We start from the raw sequence: 25,673 nt of genomic DNA, 5'->3' as shown, positions 1-25,673 counted from the left end.
TCTCCACCAAGTGGGACAAATAGTTACAGGCTCATGGACAACAGTAAACAGAAGCATATACAGTTATGGAGAATATCAAAACAATACCACCAGTAATTTGATGTCTATGACTAAACATATATGATTGTGAGTGATCATAGACAGTTCTCCACAAACACACTTGCACAACTATTATAAGATATCAGTAATCTATGTGGGTAATCAAGCACAGTGTCCTGACAGTGTAACATTTACTGGAGGTGTTAGGAGGGACTCTGCTATACTTATATGTGACATAATGATTAATTCAGGCTAGTTGACAGGTGTGCATGGCATATATATGGCACAATCCACACTGTCACAAATGTAACCCATGCCATCATTGTGGTCAAACAGCTATGTATGTACTGTGTGTATCACCAGAAGAGATATCACACATGAATCTGTTACATCACCTTGATGGGTGTTCCGCACCATCAGACAGTAACGTTTATGCAACAAAAATAATACCTAGGTATGGCCAATAAGATGTGTGGGATGTCAATGTGGTAAAGGTGGTACAACTGAGTTATGCATCTCTGAAAACTGTGTAGGGAGGTATGTTAAGAAGGGTACATTTTATTCAGTTATTGGTGTGATGAAGGCTGAGAGCTATGGAAGGATTATGGCCTTTAATGTGGATGTCCTGAATATATGCAGGAATTGTGTTACACGCAAGGCAGTAATCATCAATGTGGGTGTACAACATATCATCTACACAGGTCACATACCACTTGGTCTGCCCATAGGGGTGTGAAGTCTATATTATCATTGGGTTGTGCATTTGTTTTCATAATGTAAGAAATCCTCCCATGTTTTTGTTTCATCTCATGTGTCTTCATGGCTGTGACAGCAACCTTTGGTGTGTGTTGATATTGTCTGTATTTTACTAATATCACAGCAGAAGTCTGACTTGGTGACTGCAGGACAACAGCCTATAGGTGATGAAATGCTGTCTCTAATGTCAACCAAGTGCATAAGCACACACACACACACACACACACACACACACACACACACACACACACACACACACACACACACACCAGTTGACTGATATGAGACCAGAATTCCTACCAATGAAAACTGAGTACAGAACTCAGTATTTTATGCAAGGGCCATGGCAAACGTCTGACTTTTACCAGGCTACAGGACAATTTATAGTAGATGACATCATCATTTCATGTTTGAGAGTAGATGTTGGGAGGCCTGTCTGAAATGGATAGCTAGCCATGTACAACTGTCAATATCTTAAAGTTTTGCATGTTACCAGATTGATGAGTGTGTAATGTATAGTATTTGCTGTTGTGTTTCCAATGTGCAGCTATACTTTAAGAGACAGCTTTATAAACTATATCCAAACAGCTGTCCACATTACTACAACTATTGGAAAATCTGATGTGCATGGTATATAACAGAGCATTTGTATTTATTTATGTAGTATAGTTGATATATTTGTAAAGAAGTATTGAGAGACCAAGTTTGCAGTATATGGGGGGAGGTAACAAATGGCTGCAGTGCAAGCATGTATTGTTTAATTAAAAAGTGCCTTCCCTTTGTTTTTACATGTACTTTCATGGGATGAAGACTACATGTACAGCAAGCATAAGTAATACATGCTATTATGCCCTTTCCATAGCACACGGCTGAGCAACTGGGTTGCTCCATTGATGGTAAAGTGTTTGCGCATGCAAGATGCACATTTATACAGTTTCCCTATTTGTGCGTAGTTAAGTGCCAAACAAATGCAAACCTCATTGATAAGATTCTGAGAGTTCTGAATGAGGCACATCTGCTGCTTAGCTAACTCTGTGGCAGCAGGTCTAAATGCATTGACTGATCTCTTTTGGAGTCCAGATGATATAGTGGTTGAATCCAGGTTTGCCTAATAGTTATAAATATGCATTTTATAATGCAATGAAATAATTCTTTATTCTATATTTACTGTGTGTTACCACTTACCAGCATGTTTATGTGGCATTGCACAGAGGCAATTGCACCAAGAAAGAGCCATTCACCATTGCTTGGTTTTGGTGCATGATGCTAAACTCATGCAAAGAGGCCAAAAAGTGTAGGGCTCCAATGTTTTTTTGCTTGTGTGTGTTGTGTGTGGTTCTATTTTTTTGACCAGATTAAGATCAGATTGTTAAAATGTGGTAGATAGGAAAGTGGTGAAATGGGGGGCAAGCAGGGGAAGAACAAAGGGAAAGCAATATAGGAATGTGCAGAAGGGAGGTAGTTAAGAACCAAAGCCATCCAGTTCTTCAACAGTGTAAAATTAAAATATGTACAGATGATTAGCTGAATTTGGACTCTCAACTTAACAAAGAGTAAGGTCAACAATGCAATATGTTGTATATCCAATTAGACCAAATCCGATGTGCCATGAAGACTCATGTGTGAAGTGAAGAGCTATATATGGTATGATTTTTTTTTGTGGGGCAGGTGCTCATTGTTTTTGTTTTTTACTTCACTAAGAGAGGAATGTTGTGTATGGAATGTGGGTATTTCTGGGTCAGGTAAGTAGGGTAGGTGAGTAAGCAGATGCAAACAAACAGGACAAGCAATACAAGACATGGGGATGGTGAGGGGCACAAAAGGCTGGGGGACACCATGATTGGGGTTAGGGAAGGAGCAACAGAGACCCATGCCTATCAAAAATGAGGACAGTTTGAATCTAGTCCTCACCCACAGGACTGCCATCACTGTCCCCATCTCCACTGGCTATGAGAGTGCTTGGCGTCTCCTCCTATGGACATGAGGAAGACCAGCCTCTCCATCCTGTGTAGTCTTGCACCAATGATGGTGTGCAGAACCCTACATATCAACCCTGGTATCTCCTGGTGGGTGATAAAATCCCCATCTCCTGCAGTACTTCTGGAGGGTACCACAGCACCAGCTGCCAGGATAGCACTACCTGAGGGTACAGGTAGTGCTGGGGCAGCAGAGGCAGTACTGCCAGGTTGGGTCCCAGATGTGCTGGGCATCAGTGCTGGATCTCTCTAGATGCTCAGCATGGGCTTCTCTATTCACAGTTATCTTGGCACTGGCAGTATAATAAACAGAAAAGAACAAAAGAAGAGCATTATGCACACCAGCCTTCCCTATATGTAGCTTTCTATCTACTATAAATTCTTTTTTTAGTATACTTACACAACTGTGGGATGTTACTAATTATGAACTCACCCATCCACTGGTTATGTATATCCCTCTTGCACTTTTTTAAGTCATTAAAGTGATATCTAAACTGTTCTTCAGTGTGTGGAGTGCCAGTCGCACTGGAGACTGCCTTGGCTAGACTATTTCAAGCCACAGACTTGTACTTGTACTGGGAACTGGTATGGTCCCCCTGAAAAAGCCTTCAGCTGTGGTGCTTTACAAGAAGTCCAGTAAAGATTCTGGACTCCTCAACACCCCACCTCTGTGCCATAAGTTAGGCACTTTCCCTTCTACACCAGACATGTCCAAACAGAGAGAACAGTAATAGTTAACAATGATTTCCCAGAAATAGCTGTTATCACATTTACTGGTAGTGTACAAACCTCAACAACAATGCCAATCAAAATTGACTATGCCCAAAAGATGATGAATTAGGGTGGAGTGAATACTTGTGGCAAGTAAGGTTGAATGCATGTTACCCACCAGGTTTAAATAACAAAGAAGACTTTGTGGCCTATCTAAAGGACAAGGGGTTAAAACTTTAGGTAATTAACTTGCAATTAACTCATGTCATCTTATGCTATTTAAAATGTGGTTTGTGTAAACATTATTCATTCTGAAGAGGTCTTATGCTGGAGACAAAAGTGTTTACTGAATATGGAGTTTTAATGTAATTTATGGAATTAAAGTATTGTTTGGTTGTATTGAGTGGATTTCTTTATAGTTTTGTATTCATATGGCTTTGCTGTTTGCTGTTTGGGATTTGAACAATGCCAACCATGTTTGTGTGATGTTAAGCAGAGAGCAATAGTGCCAAATAGAGAGGAAAGCAGTTTTTGTTTTAATGTGAAAGTTAATATTACAGTTGGCAATAGTTTGAGGTTTGTTTGCTGCTGGAACTGTTAGGTGATTTTACTTTACAGACATGTACTGGGGGCATACATTTCATGACCTGACAAATTTATACTTTGGCTTTATACAATGGTAAAACTGATTTTTACAATGTGGGATTCAAACCTATGTATAAGAGACAAAATACTTTCTTCCCCAGAGGTGATGTTATATCTTTGCCACAGAAGAAGGGCTTCTCAGACATAGTCAGGAATTATATATAAATACACTTGACAGATTGGGGACTAACCATGTATGTATGTGACCTGACAAGGTGCTGGTTTATATATTCATGTGTGTATGTGTCTTATTGATGTCTGAAGGAGATCTAAGGCCAGATAGCACAATTATAACTACAGAAACATAGTAATCTGTGTACCCTCAGTCATACATATAACTCATATGAGCTCCTTGCTATATATACTTATTGTTATTTATCATTATAATTACCTTTTTTATGCAACATTTAATATACAGTGAAATAGAACAACAGTAAAATACTTGAAATTTCCTGTATTAGAACCCAGGATCATCTGTTTTGCACCCCTACACTTACACCTGTTGCCACAGGAATAGTAAAGTTACAGTTGGATATTGCCCTCTTCATTGTTAACTTTTTTATGTGACATTTAATATAAAGCAAAATTGAACAGTAAAAATATTTGGAATTTGCTGCATTAGAACCCAGGGCCATCTGTATTGCAGCCCTACACTTGCACCTGCTGCCACAAAAATAGAGAAACAACAGCTGAATATTTCCTTATTCATTGTTAACTTCTGTATGCTATCCACTGTACAATGACAATTAGCAAGTTTGTGTGATGCCCAACAGAATTGAAAGAATGTACCCATTTTGAAATTCTTGACTCTCTGCTTCCTCTCTGCAGGTGTTCTGAACCTGCAGATGTAGTTGATATTTTGGTTATCAAAGAAGTACTTTACATGACATTTATTGTGTTTATCCATTTCCTGTGTTTGCGCTAATCAGCATACCTAGCAAATTCTGGCATTAAAAATAATAAAAAAGAAATACATCTATAAAATAAAGAACACTACAAAATATAATTTAGTATACATGCAGGATTTTTACACAAGTCTGGATGTTAACTCACACAAATGAACCTTCAAAACACAGTAAGAGTGTTTTATCCCTCTTTGCCACAGAAACAGCATTGCAGCAGAGAATGAAAATCATTGTGCATACAAGCAAGTGCAACATCACCACAGTACTAACAAGACATATTACACTTGTGTACTTCTGAGTTGTTTCTGCATGCATTAATTTCAGATGTACTGCAATGAATGATTACATGACCATTTATGACTATTGCTTGGAAAAATGCAGCTCTGTCTTATCTTTCTGTGTATGTTGCTCATTCTTCTCTTATCTGAGCAGTAATCTGAGACATGCAGTCTGTAAGGCATTTTGTATCATTGTCCTTAAAATGTATGAGAATATTAAATAGTAATAATATACAGTTTTCAACAAATGCAGAAGAGGATGGATGTTACTAAACACAAACTGTGGAATGTGTGCTGCTTAGTTACATTTAAACTGTGATTTAATTACGTCTACACTTTGTAAATCTAACCTGGCTGACACACCTACTGGAGGAAAGGAGTCTGAAATGCTGTTGTGTTTTCCTTCTCCCTACCAGTAATCATTCATAGTTGCAATCCATTAGCAAGAAACACTGAGAACGTGCCTGCACTATTTTTACATCTGCTACACGGAGCCAAGAATCTGGGATTCAGCAATTCTAATGATTTCACACCTCATTTGCATCTTCGCAATGCTCACAGGCCTGAATCTACACTATAAAAAGAGGATCATGTAGCTAGGGAACCTGAAGTTAAGAAGACTTGTGCATGTGGATAACACAGAAGAAGATTGCTATTACTTTGGATTTATCTCCACAGAAGACTACTGATCTTGATAAGATATGATTGCATTTTTCAGTTGTATACTGGATATGTTCAGATGTCACTTAGAAAAAATATTTTATATATTCATTAGCAAATGCTACTTTTAGCTGTATGCACTTCTTAGAAGTTTACTGATAGCATAGGCATTTTTGTCAGGACATTTTACTTTCTCAGATGAACAGCCTTATTAACTTTCAACACAAGTGTTATTGTTACACCTTTTTTCCCTTTACACTCTTCTATTGTTATTTTAGTGAAATGTAACTGTCCTATGTTGTCAATGACAGAGGATTATTAGCCTTCTAGGATGACCCATAGACACCTCTAGAGGAGTACTGGCCATAGGTAGATGTGACTGGCAATTGCATAAAAATGAATGTTCTGGGGTAAATGTGTTTTTGGGACAGTTTCTTTGACAGCACTTATAATAGTTCACTGATGCATTATTCCTTTGTTTGGTAGCAAAATATTATGTGCCTGTTGTTTTGGGGTGGGGAAGCCAAGTTCCATTTCTGTGTTGGCAAAAACAAAAAAATTGTTTGTACAGAGGTTTGCTTTGCTATTGTTACTCCCCTTGTTTTGGATCCAGTCTTGCTTTGTGTGTGAGTGTGATATGTTACAACCACATAAATCCTTTAGATTCGATGAATGACATGTTGAAATGGGCAGTGTCTGTGATAGAATGTCTGGTGGGAGGGGGATTACATCCACGTAGGCATAGGTGAGCCATGTCATCTGATGTTAGCCAACATGGCTGTGCCCAAGCACATAGTGGCACTATTTCCACTGCTCCATCAGTACTTGAGGTGTCAACACCCAGATGTTGCAGGCCATGGGGTCATGGTTCTGGGCTTACTCATGTTGAAAGCTTTTACAGCCGGCATCAGTCACATTCAGGTAGCAGCAGCGCATCTGACCATGGGAATGGATGTGCCACTGCAACAATGGGCAGGGCCAGTTCTCATGGTTGGGTATGACAACAATGAACAGCCACCTCTACCATGCACAGCTCACACCTGATGTAGAGCTATCATAAAGCTTGACTGTGTTCTTGCAGTAACACAGCAGTTTTACCTGGAGTGCCCATACAGACACACAGACACAACAGTTACATGGTTCAGTCATGAAGCTTAAAGACCATTCTAAGTGGCCATTTGATATTTTATCCAAATGTCTGCCTGTTTCTCTTTCTTACTCACATGCACTCACTCACTTACCTTTTATGTCAGCCTAGGCTTCCTGCCCTCCCCACAGACACACACAACACCCTGTGCAACTGATGATAAATGTGACATATCCTTGTTTTCTATCTTTTGGGTTCAGAGAAACATAAGCTTTGTGTCTGATGCACAGGGTGCATAGTTGAATTACTGCTTAGTATATCTATGCGTGTGGTGCTTGTTTACAAATTGTACTGCTTTCTTACATGTTTTTGTAATGTGTACATACCTCCCACACATTTGCAGCAACAAACCTGGAACAAGCCATAAATAAAAGTGGGGAAAAAGGCTGAACAATAGGGAGACTTTTTAAATATGTCAGTCTCACAAATTCAGAGAGTTGATAGAATCAAACAGTTTTTGCATCACTATTTTTAAGATTTTTCTGAGGGATATGAAATCTGAAACTGAAATGTGTGTCATTAATTTCTAACTTCTCTCTTTAATGATTTGCCACTACAAAAGAATGAGGCCAAATTGAGGGCATTCAATGACCACCAGTAGTTTTGAGAGATATGAATGTGTAAATATTTGATGCCTAAAGCCTATTACTTGATAAAGGGGACATATATTCACATAAGTCAGTGCTGTCACATGTTGACATCATTGCTGTACAAATCAACCACCTTTTACTTGCTTACATTACCAAGTGGCAGTATGCAAGGATATATGCCATTCATTTGTATTATTACACTTTTTTTTAATATTCCAGGTTCAACACTTGCCTTTTAAATCCAAAAGTTGCTACAGTTTTAGTTCAGTGTGTCTGATATTAGGAGTACACAGCCATTACATGGGCAGGTAAAAGTTGTGAGTGTTGCCTGTCATCAATGTCACTATATATATATATATATATATATATATATATATATATATATATATATATATATATATATATATATATATATATATATATATATATGTGCATGGGATGAATGTTTTGGCACCTTAGGTGGTGAGTGAATGTGCTATGCATTGCCTCTTATCAAATGTGAGGGCATATTGAGCATGCCTACATCTGCCTACACCCACAGCAGCTGCTGCTCCCCCCTCTAACTCCTCACCTGCATGTGGCTGTGGTGACTTGGCCAGTGGTGGTGGGATGTGTGCCCCTTCCCCTTGTTGATCCTACTGAAACAGTTTTTTTCAGAATGATGTTGTGAAGTATGGCATAGACAGTGAAGATTTCAGTATGTGTATGTGGATTGTACTGGAGGACTCCCCAAGATGTATATAGACACTGGAACTGTGACTTCAGCAGCCCAAACACATGCTCTATGATATATCTAGTCTGAGCATTTACCTCATTATAGCATTTTTCAATTGGTGTGTGTGCATTTCTGATAGGCGTCAGCCACAGTTCCAGTAAATGACCCTGTGGGATATCACATATAGAAAACATCTCATACATATGAAAGTCGGTGCCAGATATATGAGTCATGGTAACTGCCTAGGTTGCCAGCACATACACATTCAAGATGATTCCCTTAGCATTACACATAACTTGGCAGTTAATGGAGAGGAAGCCTTTCTATTTGTGTAGGTCCTTCCCTGTTCCCAAGTGGTGCCTTGATTTCTATATGTTACGCAGTACTTCAGGGTAGTGAGACATAGGGTATAACTCTTGAATATTTGTGGCCCTATCTTCAGGTGTACGAGAACAATACATGTAGTTACTGGCATGTTGGAGCATAGCATTCAGGAATAGATGGAGGATCCTAGATGCTGATGCCTGTGACACCCTCAGCATGTCCTCTCTTGGTCTCTGAAAGGTTGCTGTAGCTAAAATTCTAAGTGCTACACATACTCCACCTGTATTGGTTCCCTTTGGTTTGTCCTTGGTCTGAGTTGAGGATGACAGAAGTTGCAGAGTTTCTGTAGTGTGTCTCTATCTACCCTGTAGCATTCTACAATTTCCACCTCATGCAAATTATGACAAATTAAATGGGGTCTAAAAACTCTTCTCCTTCTTGACCTTGATTTATTAGCAGCAGTAATAACATAGACTTCAGCCTGTTGCACATACACGTTAATTAAGGCAACAGCAGGCCCTAACATTCTTTTTGTGTAGATTCCTTTCCATGACTGTATTCCAATAGGTTTTGGAATTCGCAGGGAAAACCAGCACTGAGTCTACATGGTTGTTTTATAGCTTGCTGAATAGCTCCTCTATGTTGAATTGGTTGATTAGGATACAATTCAGCTGCTGATACTGTAATTGGCATATCATAGTGTTTACCATGTAGAGCCACTTACTGAATCCAAAACAGTGCACTACCATGTGAGTGCTATGCCACAATGTGCACATGGTCTTAGCAGACCATGTAGGGTTTATCGAATCTACCCCTATGAATGCACTAGCTATTATCACAGTAAAGAAGGGTCTATATTATATCCTCGAACGCTTAAAAAAGCGAACGCTGATTGATTGAACTTATTTTCACGAAACTGCAAAATATCGAAGCACCAGAAACTCGAATTTTTTCCTAGGGAAAGAATTTGGTTGTCCGTTTCTGTTGCTTTGGTATTTTCAGTGTTATGGTGGAAAGTTACCGGTCGGATTCAGGTAAGTGTGTGATTGTGTGGATGTGAGTGTTAGGGTGATTTAGGCGAGTTAGGGTTAGGGCTCGGGTTAGGTGTGTGTGTCATTGAATCGACATGAGGGTTAGGGTGGATTTAAGTGAGTTAGGGCTAGGGAACAGGTGAGGTGAGTGTGCGATAGTGACGGACCTTAGGGTTAGGGTTTGGGTTAAGGTAAGTGGGTAGTTATTGGTGTGTGCATAGTTTAGTGTAGGGTTAGGTATCAGATTTTAGGTGTATGTGTGTGGATTTCTGTTTGTTTGGTGTGCTTGTGTTGTGTGTATGTGTTTTGGATCAGCGATTTTTTTCCCAGGGGAAAAAATCGCTGCTCTGACAGTTCGAGATTGTAAGCTTTCGCTTAAATTAGGTCGATCAATCAGCGTTCGCTTTTTTAAGCGTTCGATGATATAATATAGACCCGTAAGGAATACTTCTTACTGATAACATTACTATTTGTACCATTTTGATAGACCTTAATATTCATATAATACTTACATTTGTTTATCTTATGTTTTTAAGTTGAGTTTTCAGAAAATGCTTGGGAATGCAAGGATTGTGTTGGCTGCTGGAGGTGTGATATTCCACATCACATAATGAGATATATGCTTTTTTAATTAGATCTTTATTATTGTCCTATCTGATGTTATCTAACTCTCAGGAGCTTTTCTCCCCAGGCCTATGGTAAAAATGGGTAATTATTACCCAGTCAGACTTTCCTGGTTCATAGGTTCATAGGTTCATAGGAAGGTACTAGGCTATCGGCCCTGGGGCCTATACAAGCCCAGCCAAAAAGGTACCCTGGCTTTTGCCACCCAAAAAAATAATTTTCCTGTGCCACTGTCGAGCAGAGCCACAGAGGTGATCCCCGGGGTGAATTTCCTATTTCCCATCCAATCATCAAGATTTTTCTTGAAGTGTGCTAATGAGGAGCTTTGTTTGATATAGATAGGTAGTTTATTCCAAAGTATGGGAAGTCTCTGGGACAGGAATCTATCCCTCTGGCATGTTCTGTTTATTGTGGTGACAAGGTTTAGGTCCCTAGAGCATGCAGCTCAGAGGGATTGGGATTTTATTAAGTGGAGCATGTCCAACAGCTCTGGGTTTGACATAGCTTTGTATGTTAGGCAGAGATCACCTCTGAGTAGGCGATATGCGACGGAGTAAAGCGGGAGTTTTTTGAGACGGTATGCGTAGGGCATCTGTTTGAGGCCAGTAATCCTCTTTGTGAGGTATTTCTGTGGCCTTTCCAGTTGTTGTAGTTGTCTTGTGAGGTACATACCAAAGGGGTATTGTACTCTATAATGGGTCTAATGAGTGATGAGTAGAGGGGAACAATGACCTCTTTTTTTCTGGATGAGTACAGAAATGTATGCAAATAATAAATAAATTTGGCAGAATTACATTTTGCTGAATCACAGTATACAAAATCCAAATGTCTGAAACCTCATTTGACAGAAATAGCAGTCAACTACATATAGTTACGTATATTCTCCAAAATAGACATATAAAATATAAAAATACATGGCCAGATCTGACAAAGCAATGCTCGATTCAGAGATGTTAATCAGCTTCTTGAGAGGTGTTTATGGTGCAGCTTTACCTTGTCTCTTGACAGAGATTATCACTATTGTACTAACTGGAGGGACTGTGTTGGACAATTAGTGCTGGCAGTGACAATCTGTCTGAATCCTAGGGCAAGTTTGATTATATCATGTTCAGAACTGCATTTTCCAACTTTGATAAGGTGGCCTTTAACTGTAATATTGTTTATCAGACACAACAGCACCATGGTAAAGGATAATGTCAGGGATGCCAATTTAAAAGCTTTTTTGTGCAAAAATAATTCATTTTATGCTACATTTAGAAGAAAAGAGTATTTTTTTTCTCTTATTAGTTCTGCCAGCTGTGGATATAACTTGCAGCTCCGGATGACAAAGTTAAACTGGCAGAAAACAGCAGAAAACCTTTCAAATATGGTTCTGAATTTCAGATGCAGAACATTGATGGACTTTTCAGAACTGCATTATTTTCCAAAATGTGCCAAATCAAGCAGCTGTTCATACTCTTTATAAATTCATCTGACATAACCTTTTTCATATTTTATTGTCTACTTGGGGTCGGGACATCACATCAACAGTGACCATCATCTAGAGTTAATGTTTCCACCACAGAATGGCTAACCCTGCCACGGTCATACTCTTTGTAAATGACCAACAACATGCAAATTAGTTCAGTGTATAAGATTAGACATCCAAGAGCAACATAGAAAAATGCTTACTATTTATTTTAGTTATTTATTTTTGTTTACCATGTGAGTCAACTTTTCCAAACAGACCTTTCAGTCACAACACAGGCCCATAGGATAGAAAGACAAAACATACAAGGTAAAAATTGATATTCAGATGCTGATATTCATGCATACAGTTAAGAAAAATGTATATTCATTACACTTAAAAATGGAGATTCATTTTAAGTGTAAGGCCACAGAAAGACCTCAGTCTCTTAAGTCATGATAAAATGCAATGTATTTAAATGCTCAGCCTTGGAAGAAATTTCAGAAAATACAGGTTGAAAATCTGCACTATTGGATCACTAACTTTGATTGTTTTACTATAAAATAAAGCATCATTATCAGGTTGCCAATCACAATCTGTTTATTATCTCTTCAAGACATGCATGCCAAGAAATTCACCTCAAAAAATGGTTTCACAACTTCAGAAGGGTGTGCTTAACAATTGTTAAGGTTGGATCTCGTGCCACTCTAACACTTAACCGATTTATCCTTTTCTGAATTTTGGACCATAATCACCACACTCATGGTTACATATATGGGTATTTACTTGTTTGTTAGCCCTGCAGCATCACAATAGTTTCTGTTATCTCACTACTTGCTTCACACTGCATATAGATACCGGTATACATTCATTTAGTCAAGCGCACATTGCTCAATCATGCAGTACACCGAGTTTTATCCACAAATTTCATAATGCCAAACGGTCATAATGTCATAAATATCATCGAATTCGGAATTTCCGACCACTCTACTACCTAAACAAGTGCTACCATGGGTCAAAAAGGGGGCAATATTTTGAGATTCGCAACAAGTGCGATCGCTTTTTTGAGGTTTTGCTGCACTGCTTTCAGCAATAACCAGATCAACCATCCACAGGCCGATCAAATGCATGCATACCTAGATACCAGCAATTAAAGTCATATGGGGGGGGTCAACAAAGAGAAGCCTACATTTTGTAGCTTCTTTACATAGCAAAATATAAATACATAGTCTGTACTCATGCCTAAGCATTCACTCTACTAAGTTTGAGTTTGTAGATGTTTTTTACCATTCAGCTCACAGATTTATAAAGTAAGCAGTCTGTCTTTTTCCTTGACTATGGAAACATAATCTTTTACGTGTATGATCTAATTATATAGTCAATAAAGCAACTCAGTTTTGAACCTTTTTGCATTTTCACTGACTCTGTATTGCAGTCTTTGTTTTCCAAGCTTCAGAATGATCTGATTTCAAGTTTTACAGGTTAACCTATGTATATGCAAAAAGCTTCAGATAATTTATATTCTTTTATATTATAGAGTTCTTTCTTCTTGTTTGCATTAACATCTAAAGTTTTAATAATGCAATAGCTACTGTAGAATCAATTTAATTGTGACCATTTCAATCTGAGCTTTCTTGGTTATTATAATGTTTTTGTATATCCATAATAAACTGTGTCCCCCCCTTGCACACACACACTGTTATTTTCATTGACAAAGTAATTGCAATTTTAGTTCTTGATCTCTTAACATGATGTATACCATCTGGACCTGACCACAGCAGAGCTACTACATTATACTCTTATACTCCCTTTACTATCCCCCGGATTTACTAATCTTCCATGCAGGACTAGCTTAGTCCTGCACTGAAGCAGCCATTTAGGAGCAGGATGACAGCACGCCATGCATATTAATGAAGGTGCACTGCCTGAGCTCCAAAGCTTACACAGAGCATGTAAGAGTGCAGGGGGCATGTCTGAGAGCAGAACTCTCAGAATATATACACCCCCGCAATGAAGAACAGCAGAAAGGCCAAATGAATGAGCAAGACTGCTCATAGGTGTCCGCATACCCCCAGCAACATCCCCCACATGTACAACAGCAATAGTAAATACAAACAAAATAAACATATCATTTTTTTATGAATCAGATTAAATCTAACCATAGGTGCATGAGTTTGCCCATCGCTTAACTACAGTTAATGCAGCTTAAATGGCTGAAGAGGATAACAAGGAAGATATATGCAAACAAAGCAGTGTAGCAATAGTGTAGTCTGCAGAGCACTCGCCTTACAAGCAGGCATTCCTGGTTTGAGTCCCACTACAGCACATTCAATTTTCCATGTCAGATCATGTTATGACCAATATTTTAGTTGCATAACCTACTAAATAACATATATTTGTGAACTGGAGTACTACATTAAATGCAGATGTGAGGTGTCAGTGTCATAATATTGCAAAGTCCACAGATAATCACATGTGCCCCATACAATATATGTACACAGGAATCATGGATACAAATGGAAGGTAAAATGTGTAATGAATGATAACTCCATACAGCTTCCAAATCATCCGCCTTCCCAAGAACCATTAAACATTACTGTCTAAATCAGTTCAGTTGTAAGTGGGAGTAAGCACTAGTAAGCAAGTGTAAGCACAATTAAGCAGTAGTAAGCATATGTAAGCACTAGTAAGTGGGTTTAAGCCTGTTTGCATGGTGGTAAGAAATGCGCACACAGGTTAACCAATATTGAAGCTAACACTCTGTAAGCAGAGGTTAGCAGTGCTTTCCCTCACGCAAACCCACACAAACCTGCTTACAACTGCTTAAAAGTGCCTTAATCATTCTGTATCCAATGGCCATTTTTCTGCCCAGCAGCAAAATAAACAGCCTTGCAGGTCTTGAACCCAGGACCCTATACACTATAGTCACAGTAGCTAACCACCAAGCCATCACAGCAATGCATACGAAAGAGGTATCACCAAACAAATCCTCACTATAGTAAAATCAAACTGAACATGTGAAGGAATCAGTATACAGTCATATGTTTTATAACCCACTATATAACATACATATGTGTACTGGAGTACAGCAGTAAGCACAGATGTGAGGTGTAATTGTAATAGAGTGTTGAAGTCCCCAGTTAAACACAAGGACCCCATACAGTGTGCGTACACATGAATCATGGATACCAGACATATATATAAGATGTAATGAATAATAAATCAATGCCAAAAAGCAAATATAATGCAAATTAAATATTAAGCAACGTTAAGCATTGCACAGGCCAGCTTAGTTGGTGTAAGCAATGTGTAGGCCAGCTAACTCAATGTGCCCAGTGGTATACCCCTTTAAACAATGCCAACCTTAGCTAAGCAGGTTTTCCCATAGTTTAGCCTTTTCAAAACCGGCCAATCATGGCAAAGTGTGGGAATTCAGCCCTACTTAAACCCAACAGGTGGGAATACATCTCATAACTGGTTGTAGCTTCCCCTTGCAGGCACCGTGGCAGATAAGGGATCAGGAGTGCACTTCTGGGTACAGCGCTGGGGCATCCAGGAGTCCAGAGTCATGGCATGACTCCTTGTCAAAGACCATGAGCAGAAACTGCTGCAGGGCCAGTACCAGTGTTCCCAATATAAGGTGGAAACCTGGGACCGTCTCACTCATGACTTCACCAGTGCCACTGGCATACCCAGAACTGGTGAGCAGGTCAGGCATCACTATGCCAACCTGAAGCGGCGTAAGGGGGATCTCTTGGATCAGTGGATCGAAGAGACTAGGACAGCAGGGGCTGTCCTAGCTGTGTGTAAGTATCACTCCACTATGTGTGTAATAATTGCCAGCTCATGTATATTATCAATAGGTATGGCTAAATATTCCTCTTATGTCCTTCACAGTGGCAAGTGAGCAGGCCACGAACCAGGAGGCCCATGGCTGTCACCTGCAGAGGTTCCGACGTGAGGCAGGTCAGTAATACTCTTGCATGTACTGTCATAGGAAATAAATCTAAAATTATTAATAAGGTAATTGACAGTATAAAACCTGTATTGTTTAAGGCAAGTACAGCATACACTGGAGAATATGGCAGGAAGAATCTCATATAGTTTGTATGTAAATAAAAGCATAATAGCCTGACAGTAAAGGTCTAACTAATAACCAAAGAAGAAAGAGTTATACATTTTATACATTTGTGTTTATTAGTAAAGGTCTAACTGCTAGACTGCATGTGTATACTCTGGTATCATATGATAATGTAGATTTGCAATCACTTAATAGTACTGTTGTATTAAGCACTGTTACCCACACTGTGAAACATAAATAAAAGGTGTAGGGATGTCTGTATATGACTGGTGTAATCCCCAGAGGTCATTTAGTACAACTGAGAAACACACAGACAGAAAACAGTGAAAAGACAGACAACATAATCCAAATAGCACATGCAACTGAGACGTGAACTGTTGTGTTTTTAGCACACACAGCCATGGTTCGAATCCTGGGAGTGGTAGTAGTCTGCATGTAGAATCATACCCCACAACTGTACAGATATGTCCAGAATGTCCAGTAAATTGGCCTATATCTGCTGCCTGTCACCCTGTCCCCCTGGGAAATCAGTCAGATGATCCCAGACATATAGACAGCAAACAGGAAATACAACTAACTGTCACACATCTATGAGAACAAAGCTGGCACACTAGCAACTCCCCAAAATCTTATGAGAGCAATAAGCCACATATGTCCCATTTACACTCCCATGTTGACAAGCTGTGACCAGAGTGTGTACAGTAACAGAGTGAGATGTACGTGCATAATAGTAATGTGGAATCTGGTACTGTGTGTAGCAACATTCAGATATTGCTAACAAACATTGCTCCCACAAATCTGTCAGATATGAACACTGTGCCCAGAAATAAAAGAATGATACCCTGTACTGGTACTGTATACTTTGGAATTGTATGGCATTGTGACTGATGCAGTTGCTCTGAATAATAAGGTATTACTCATCACTGTCACTGTGCTACATAATATAACTATCTAGGAAATCCTGTATAAGAGTGCTGTAAATCAAGGTCAGAATGTAAAACCACAGGAGAATTATAAGACAGAAAGCAGATAGGAGATATACAGCAATATGTATATAGCACACACAACTGTGATGGACAGTGTTTTAGTTTTAGCAGACAAAACCATGGTCTCAATCCTGGGAGTGAAAGTAGGCTGCATACAAAAATCATACCCCACAACTGTACAGATAAGTCCAGAATGCCCGGTATATGGGCCCATATCTGCTGCCTGTCACCCTGTCCCCCTGGGAAGTCAGTGGGATGATCCCAGATGTTTAGGCAGCAATCAGGAAATGTAACTGATTGTCACACATCTATGAGAACAAACCTGTCACTCTAGCAACTCCCGAAACTGTTATGAGAGTAATAAGCCAAGTATGTCCTATTTACACCCTCATGTTGTCAAGCTGTGACCAGAGTGTGTACAGTAACAAAGTGAGATGTATGTGCATAATACTAATGTGAAATCTGGTACTTTGTGGAAACATTCAGGTAGTGCTAACAAACATTGCTCCCACAGGTACGTTGGATACGAACACTGTGCCGAGAAATAAAACCTTGATACCCTGCACTGGTACTGTTTACTCTGATATTGTATGGAATTGTGAGTGTTGCAGTTGCTCTGAATAATAAGGTATCACTGATCACTATCACCCACACTGTGCTACATAATATAACTGTCTAGGAAATCCTGTATAAGAGTGTTGTAAGTCACTAAAGGTTGAAGTGGGCAATAGTCTACATATGTCCTGGTTCACCTGCATGTGGTCAGGACATAGCCAGAGTCTGTGCAAATTGAGATGGACAGGTATGTGCATAACTTCAACCTAGAATCTGGAAGTATATGTAGAAACAGTGTTAACAAACATTTCCTCCACAGGTATACCAGGTAAGAGGTGTATACTGCAGGTAAAACCAGTTCATGTATAAAGATGACAACAGCCATATCACTGTCCAAACTAAGGCAATAGGGTAGTGTAGTAATACTTGTAAGGTACAGATAACAGCACTGACTAGGAAAATAATGCGAACTACAGGAATATACTAGTTGTTAACTGACATCTTTCTTTCCCCCCACCATATCTCCAACAATAAACGAAATACCCACCTCAACTGGTATGTGATGACTTCACTGTTATGTTGGTTGCACGTGTCCACTGGACACATGTAATCTGGTCTGCTTGGGATTTGAGTGTCCAAACCTACCTCCAAATTCAGTGTATAGGCACAGCTGTTGCTGTACAAGTACAAGAAATGGGCAGCTATGGACCTTCCCTACACCCTCCTGCACATCACTAGCTATTTTCCCCACTGTCTTTACCTCTTTCTGCTCCTTTTTCACCACTTTCCTATCAACCCTTTTTTTTTTTTTATTTAAAAAAAATTAGCACGAGGGTAAGCGGGAGTAAGCACATTTAAGCAGCAGTAAGCAGGTGTAAGCCTGTTTGCATGGGGCTAAGCAATGCCTACACAGGTTAAGCAATTTAGAAGCTAAGTATAAGAAACTGTAACCGGAAGTTAGCAGTGCTTACCTCTGGGCAAACCCATGCAAACCCACTTACAACTGCTTAAAAGTGCCTTAATCACTCTGTATCCAATGGCCCATGTTTTGCCCAGCAACAAAATAAACAGCTTCTGCAAGGCTCAAACCCAGGACCGTGCACACCATAGCCAAAGTGATTTACCACTATGCCATATCAGATACACATAATGCTGATGTTTTCAAAAACATATCATCCAGCCCAGTCATTCAACAGTACAGGAAATGTATTTAAACATGTAGATGTATGTTTGTGTGTATGTACATATATTTATATCCAAATAGATATATACATATCTATATATGTATATATATATATATATATATATATATATATATATATAAACATATATACATACATATGCATACATCTATAGACATATATGTATATACAGACATACATCTGCAGATAAAAATGGGAATATAACAAAAACACATATGTCCACATGCACCGTTACTGGGCATTAGGGGGCCCAAACAACATATGTCTTGTACGAATAGGTATCCCCCCTACAGCCAAACATGTCTGCCCTGCAATACACTACCAACTGTTGCAGATCCCATAACCAGGACCTGACACAACATGGGCACAAGATGTTCACAGCACTCCATCCTACCGGTACAGGATACATATACACAGACACATATATGCAGATACAGACATACACACACACACACACACATATATATATATATATATATATATATATATATATATAAATATCTATCTATATATATATATATATATATATATATATATATATATATATATATGTAACTACACATACATACACAGAGATATGTATAGGAAGATACATATGTTAAAGGTGCACACAATACGGAACAGCCGCTATGCCTACATTTACCACCTTACCAACTGGACACTATATGAGCCACCCATACAAATGACAATTGTTGCCTGCAACATATACCCAAAGAGATGTCAAAGGCTATAACACCACACACAAGTTTGCATACATGGGAACGCTTTATTTGTGTACTATTACAGTTGTATATACCATGTCATATAGCTGTTTAGACACTGACATTCATATAAAAGGAGTAATTCAACTGTGAAACATTTATACTAATACAGTAGTCTGGAAAGGTTTACATACGTTGCTGTCCAGGCCGAGGCCTTCAAGTAGTACAATAGTAAAGACAGACTGGGCCACAGGATACCAAACAAACCACAGTAAGTAATGCAGATGCATAGTCCAGCAGCATCTATCTACACTCTGTATACAATCCCTAGGGGTTAAACACCTCAGTTGACACAATGGGATGTAGCTGTTACATAACAAGGCATAACTGACACCATCACAATCACACTGACAAACAGAACAGTCTGTATGGCAGTAGGCAGTAGACCTGCATTTACCCAAGGTGAATTGTATTGTAATGTACATCCAGATACCTTAAGACAGCTTACCCCTGATACCCCCACATCTAACAGCCTAGGTTAGTTCTGGTGCATCCCCCCAGACTCAGGACATATACCACTGTTACATACACTGGCCTCTGGAGTGCATAAGGGCACACATGTATTGTGTAGGTGAAGCTCACACATATATGGGCCCAACCCCACAGTATGTGTGGGGGACACAGCAACAGTGGACTGATGGCAGGAATGACAGCATGACATACAGCCCACTACATAACAACCCCTGACAGCATGTCATATGTACAAAGCCTGGTATGTTGGTGGAGGACAGAGGCTGGAACACAGGCCCATATGTGTAAAAATGTTCCCATACACTAAGCAAGTCACTGGTGTTACAGGATAGTCTGCAACATACCCTTAGTCAGGAATATGAAGTTAAAAACAGAAATTGATGTAGCCATGTACTGATAGCACTCAGCACACACACTGCCACTGATATATCTGACATAAGACCTGTATGGTGGACAGACAAAACATAATAGACACACCTCTGGCCATCAAGAGGCTAGGCCCACAATTGAGAACTATGCAGAAAGACTGCATTCCAAAACTACTATATACACACAAACCCTGTAACACCAGTGCTATACAATGCATACAACAACACTATTCACACTCTGTCTGTAGTTCTGGAACCTCCTACAAATATGTAGCTGACCTGAGTGTGCAGGTTTTCCTGTAAGAGGTATTGCTACCTGCTGTCTGTAACACTGCTGTCCACACACAGGAAGGATGTCAATCATACAGGAAAGGTAAAGGGACCACACCAACAAGATGTAGGGATTTATAGTAGTTGGTTGCCATGACAGTGGTAATTGGAAGTACTACACAGCATGCTGCATGCAGGTAGCAAGTGGAGGACACTGAATGGTGCAGAGGCCATCACCTGATCATGTGCATCACCTACAAATTCCATGCTGCAATCTATACAAAGCAGCTCATTCCATTTACTGGAGAGAGACTGAGAGAGAGAGAGAGAGAGAGAGAGAGAGAGAGAGAGAGAGTGTGTGTATAAGGCACAGAAACAAACAAACCATTCAGAAGAGTCTGCATTCCCATAACAGGTATGTAAAGTATATATGTGTGTAATTGACTGTAGTACTTGGTCTATAATGGGATAGATGATATGGAATGATTTATATGTGCATTCAGGTGTTGTTGTAATGATGTTCAGCTGAACAACTGCTAAGGACAATATAGTCCGTCCCTGTGGGTAGTGGGCCATACCCATAAATTGTGCAGAGCAGCAATGATTGATAAGATGTAAGCCATCATAGTGTGTGTTGTGTAATGGGAAGGATGTATATTACGTGGCCAATAGCTGGTGGTGGAAGTAATGCCATTATGATGGACACATGGGCTCCACAGCCACCTCTTGCAGAATACTCAGGTTAACCTGTATTGTAGCATGCAGGTATGCCATAGGTGTGTTATAGGATTACCTGCAATCTGGTTCTACGTATACCCCTATAATGTCAAGCTGTGTCCATATGTGGCACCTGTCTGTGTTGTAGCAAGGCAGAACAGTGCAGCTGTGCAGGAAGGTGTTGTGAGATTGTGGACCTGATGTTTGAATGTATCCCACATATAGGTATGTATATGTGTACATATATAATATATATATATATATATATATATATATATATATATATATATGTATACCCATGTGTAGACATATATATGACCACATATATACAACACCACATATTTCTACACATATATAGATATATACCTATATGTACATGTCTACACACACACACACACACATATATATATATATATATATATATATATATATATATATATATATATATATTTATATACAAAATCACACAGAAACATATATGTATGTAAATACATGTTCCCTATATTACTATCACATTGCCGCATGCTATGTGTGAGGAAACAGCACACATAGCAATACACAAAGATATCTACAACTGTCAGTGTGTACAACATGGATGGGTATGTCACATGTGACCCCCTTGTTGGGAACGCATTGCTCGTGTCTGTGAAGTATGGAATGGGAATATGAGGAAGTATGGCAGGTATAGTTGTAGAGGTGGTCAGGGTTGGTAGATATAGAGGACAGCCTACAGGGGTGGTATGTGACACATGTGGTGGGTAAACACCCTGGATGGTATGTGTGGTCTGTGATGTGGATGCCCCATGGGCCCCAATATGGACACAATGGGATCAAGCCTCCCACCCACTGCTACTCACAACAGCAGTCCATGTAACAAAGGTGCCTGGCCTGGAGGCTGAGCAGGAAGAGCATGTGTGCCCTGTGAATGTGTACTGGGTGCCTCAAGGTGAAGCCCGTTATGGAACAGACCCTGGACCTGACCTCAGGGGACAGGAACATGTCTGTATGTGCCCCGCAGAGGGGGACAACATCCCCTGTATTGGTTCCACCTGACGGTATTGCTGGACCAGTACATAAGGAGGCCCCAGGGTTGGTCACACATGTGATGTGGCCTAGTAACATGGGCAGATGAATTTGGAGAGGTGGTTCTGCTGGCCAATAGTACATATACATGCTATTGTATCACTGTTATAGAACATATTTCAGTAGTAATAGTCTACACAATCCCAGAACATGTCCAAAAGCATGCATAGATAACCACAATAACACAGAATGTCAGATGTGCAGCAAACAAATAGCAAGCATACTACAGGCATATATGGAACCATTGTGGCCCTGACAATGGCATGCAGGTGAATAGTCTGCAACAGGCCAGCAATGATAGTGTCCACACAGGGAATATGGCTACAAACACATTGCACAAAGCTTGGTACAGTACAATATCTGCCCCACTGGTAGGTATGCTGTAGCCATACCTATTGAGCTGTGTGTACAGTTTGTTGTCACTGATATGGTGGGGGGTGACAGTGATGTGTATTAAGGACTGTGGTAACCTTGCTGCATGACTTGCTCACACCTGTGTCCATCTTTATGTCTTTCAGGGGCAATGTCTCATGGAAGGCTGCCAGCCTACACAACACCTGAAAATTAAATCCTGCTGAATTGGCTCATACAGCACTATGTGATCTTGTTTGGCCGAGCTGCCCATCATCAGCAGGAGTGGACCACCTTTTGGAATGACCTAGTCCACAGGGCAATGATGTTGGAATGCACAACTGCAGTTATGTTGCTGTGAAATGCACGGCATCACAGGGGTGACCATGATGGTTTATTGGAAGGGTATGTCAGACACCTGCATGATAATTAACATCCTGTCATTGTGGAATGTGTCCACAGGGACTAACATAATGGTGGGAGACATGGCCTACAGTAGGGACATGTATGGAACAACACCCATATACAGTGCAACACCAGTGTATATACCTGTAGGACAATGGCAACTGCTGCAGAGATACACTATGGCATAAGGCATTAGAGTGGTCCACATTATCAGCTGGGACTATGCTGTAACATGTGGTGGTCAGTGTATGGGACACTGCAAAGTGACACACATGTGTAGGGCTTACTTGTCATGCATCTGCAAAAAGGTTGAGGGAGGGAGTGTCAGCATGACACACCAATGCACTGCAGCAGGAATCCTAAGGATACTAAGAATGGCTGTATCTGCACATAGTTAGGTTCAGGACCTGTGGCAGACATAACCCTACCCCCACAGCAATAGTGATGGCATTGTGTGAACACCAAGGGATGTGCACATGAGTAGACCTTGCAATCATGCAGATTAGGGGGGCATGTGTAGGGCAGACTGAACATACACTGGGAAATGCAGATGGCTCATGCTGGAATACCCCTGCCAAGAGTAGTGACTGCTGTAGTACACACAACAAGAAGTGTGACAAACCGTCTTGATAAGGGTGTGCACATATATACCCACACGGTGTGTATGCATCATGGTCAGCATCTGCACACCTAACACATTCTGTAGACACTGCATGTGAAAGTACAGGACATATGTCACATATCGGGCTCATGTACTGTGAAGATATGTGGTGATTTATTCCCATGGCAGATCAAGGATGGGTGAGTCATATCAATAAGGGTGTGTGCACCCCCCATAGCCAAGGTATGCTCTGATGATTGTCAGTGTAAGAGTATTGGATTGGTCATACATGGTCCGCTGATGTTGAGAGCTGTAAATCAGACATCAGGCATTCACAAATGACATCTGTCCACATATCATCCCAGGTATGTGTTGCTGGAAAACACAGGGGCTGTGAACATTAAATCTGACATAACTGACACAGTAGTATATATTCAACAATGGTCTGTACATCTGTGAGATGTGGTGCACAGTACATGGCAGGGTACAGAACAGGGGCACAGCAATACTGTGTACATGGGCGCAGTGGTATCCAGGGAAAGGGGCATCACCTAGTGACACAGCACATGCGTCACACACATGTATACTTTTGCTAGCATGGATTGACTATATCTGCACTGCATGCTGTTGGGTACCATATGTTATTCATGTTGACAGATGGGTAATAGGAAGACTGTGTGTACTATCATTGTGCAACCTCACCTGTATGTGTGTGCGCATCCTGGTGGGTAGTTAGTTTGTCTGTAGGGTCACACTGGTGAAGTGGAGGGAGGGTGATGCATTAGAATGCGTGTGTGCATTTGTGTGTGTTTGTGTGTCTGGCCATGTATGTACATGTGTAATTGTGGGGTGTTCATACAGCAGTACCTCCCTTTGGGATGGTGCAGTACATGGACATGGACTGCCACAGTACACACCAGGGATATTTGTCATGTATGTAATCACAGGACAGCTTATAGTTTAATATGGACTGTAGCATGGAACAGGCATTGAGGGGGAAGGTAGACACCAGGTACACCCTTAATATCGCATTCAGCAGAGAGGTCACCTATAACCCACATATGCAGCACTACAGATGCATTGGGGAAGTACTAGTCAACACCAGGGAGTGTATCCATATATTACAGTTGTCACATGATAGGCTGATTGAGCAGCATATCTGGCATGTACTGAGCATTACATACACATGACACACCAGTGCATGATATTATGGAGTGAACATAGTAGCCCACACATATAGGGGCCATGCACATGATGTCTGGACATACACAGGGTGAACACTGAATGACAGTAGTGAGGCCATCTAAAACCACTGCACACAGGTCAGGCAGGTAATGTAGTAACAGGCCTTGTGTTGTGATCACTTGTGTAGGCATTTAGAGGAATGATATGTTAATGAGTGGTATCAATGTGTGTATGTTACCAAGTGTGATGCAGGATGGGGTATACATGGATATGTACGTGAGACTGTCTGTTAATTCACGGACAGGTAGGTATTATGGTGCGGTGTGTGTGTGTGTGTGTGTGTGTGTGTGTGTGTGTGTGTGTGTGTGTGTGTGTGTGTGTGTGTGTACTGTTAGGCAATGCTGTACAGGTTTTAAAGTGCATGTATTGTTTTCCCTCAAAGGTGGCGAGGTGGGTTAAGGTCCCTCCTGCATGCGATCTGATGTTGGTGTCCATACAGATACCGAAGATGATGATAGTACTGTTGAGGCACAGGTGGGGTTGTCAGGGGCCGAAACACCTCCATCATTTGACATCCCACTTTTAAGCACCTCAACCATGCACACAGTTTCAGTGCCTATACATACCCCATCACCAGTGGCCATAGTGGAGGGACAGCTGGCATTTGGTGGCTGTGCACAGGAAAGTGTGGTAACCATGCCTACTGTGTCTGGTCACAGCAGGCATATCCGGATGTCTGGCAGGGCACCACATAGGCAGATATCCCAGGGTGCTCATGGTAGGGCTGCT

The sequence above is a fragment of the Protopterus annectens genome, chromosome 1.part1 (genome assembly GCF_019279795.1).
Source record: "Protopterus annectens isolate FY-2018-M chromosome 1.part1, PAN1.0, whole genome shotgun sequence".
NCBI classification, from domain to species: Eukaryota; Metazoa; Chordata; order Ceratodontiformes; family Protopteridae; genus Protopterus; species Protopterus annectens.
Note: the sequence above shows the minus strand (reverse complement) of the source record.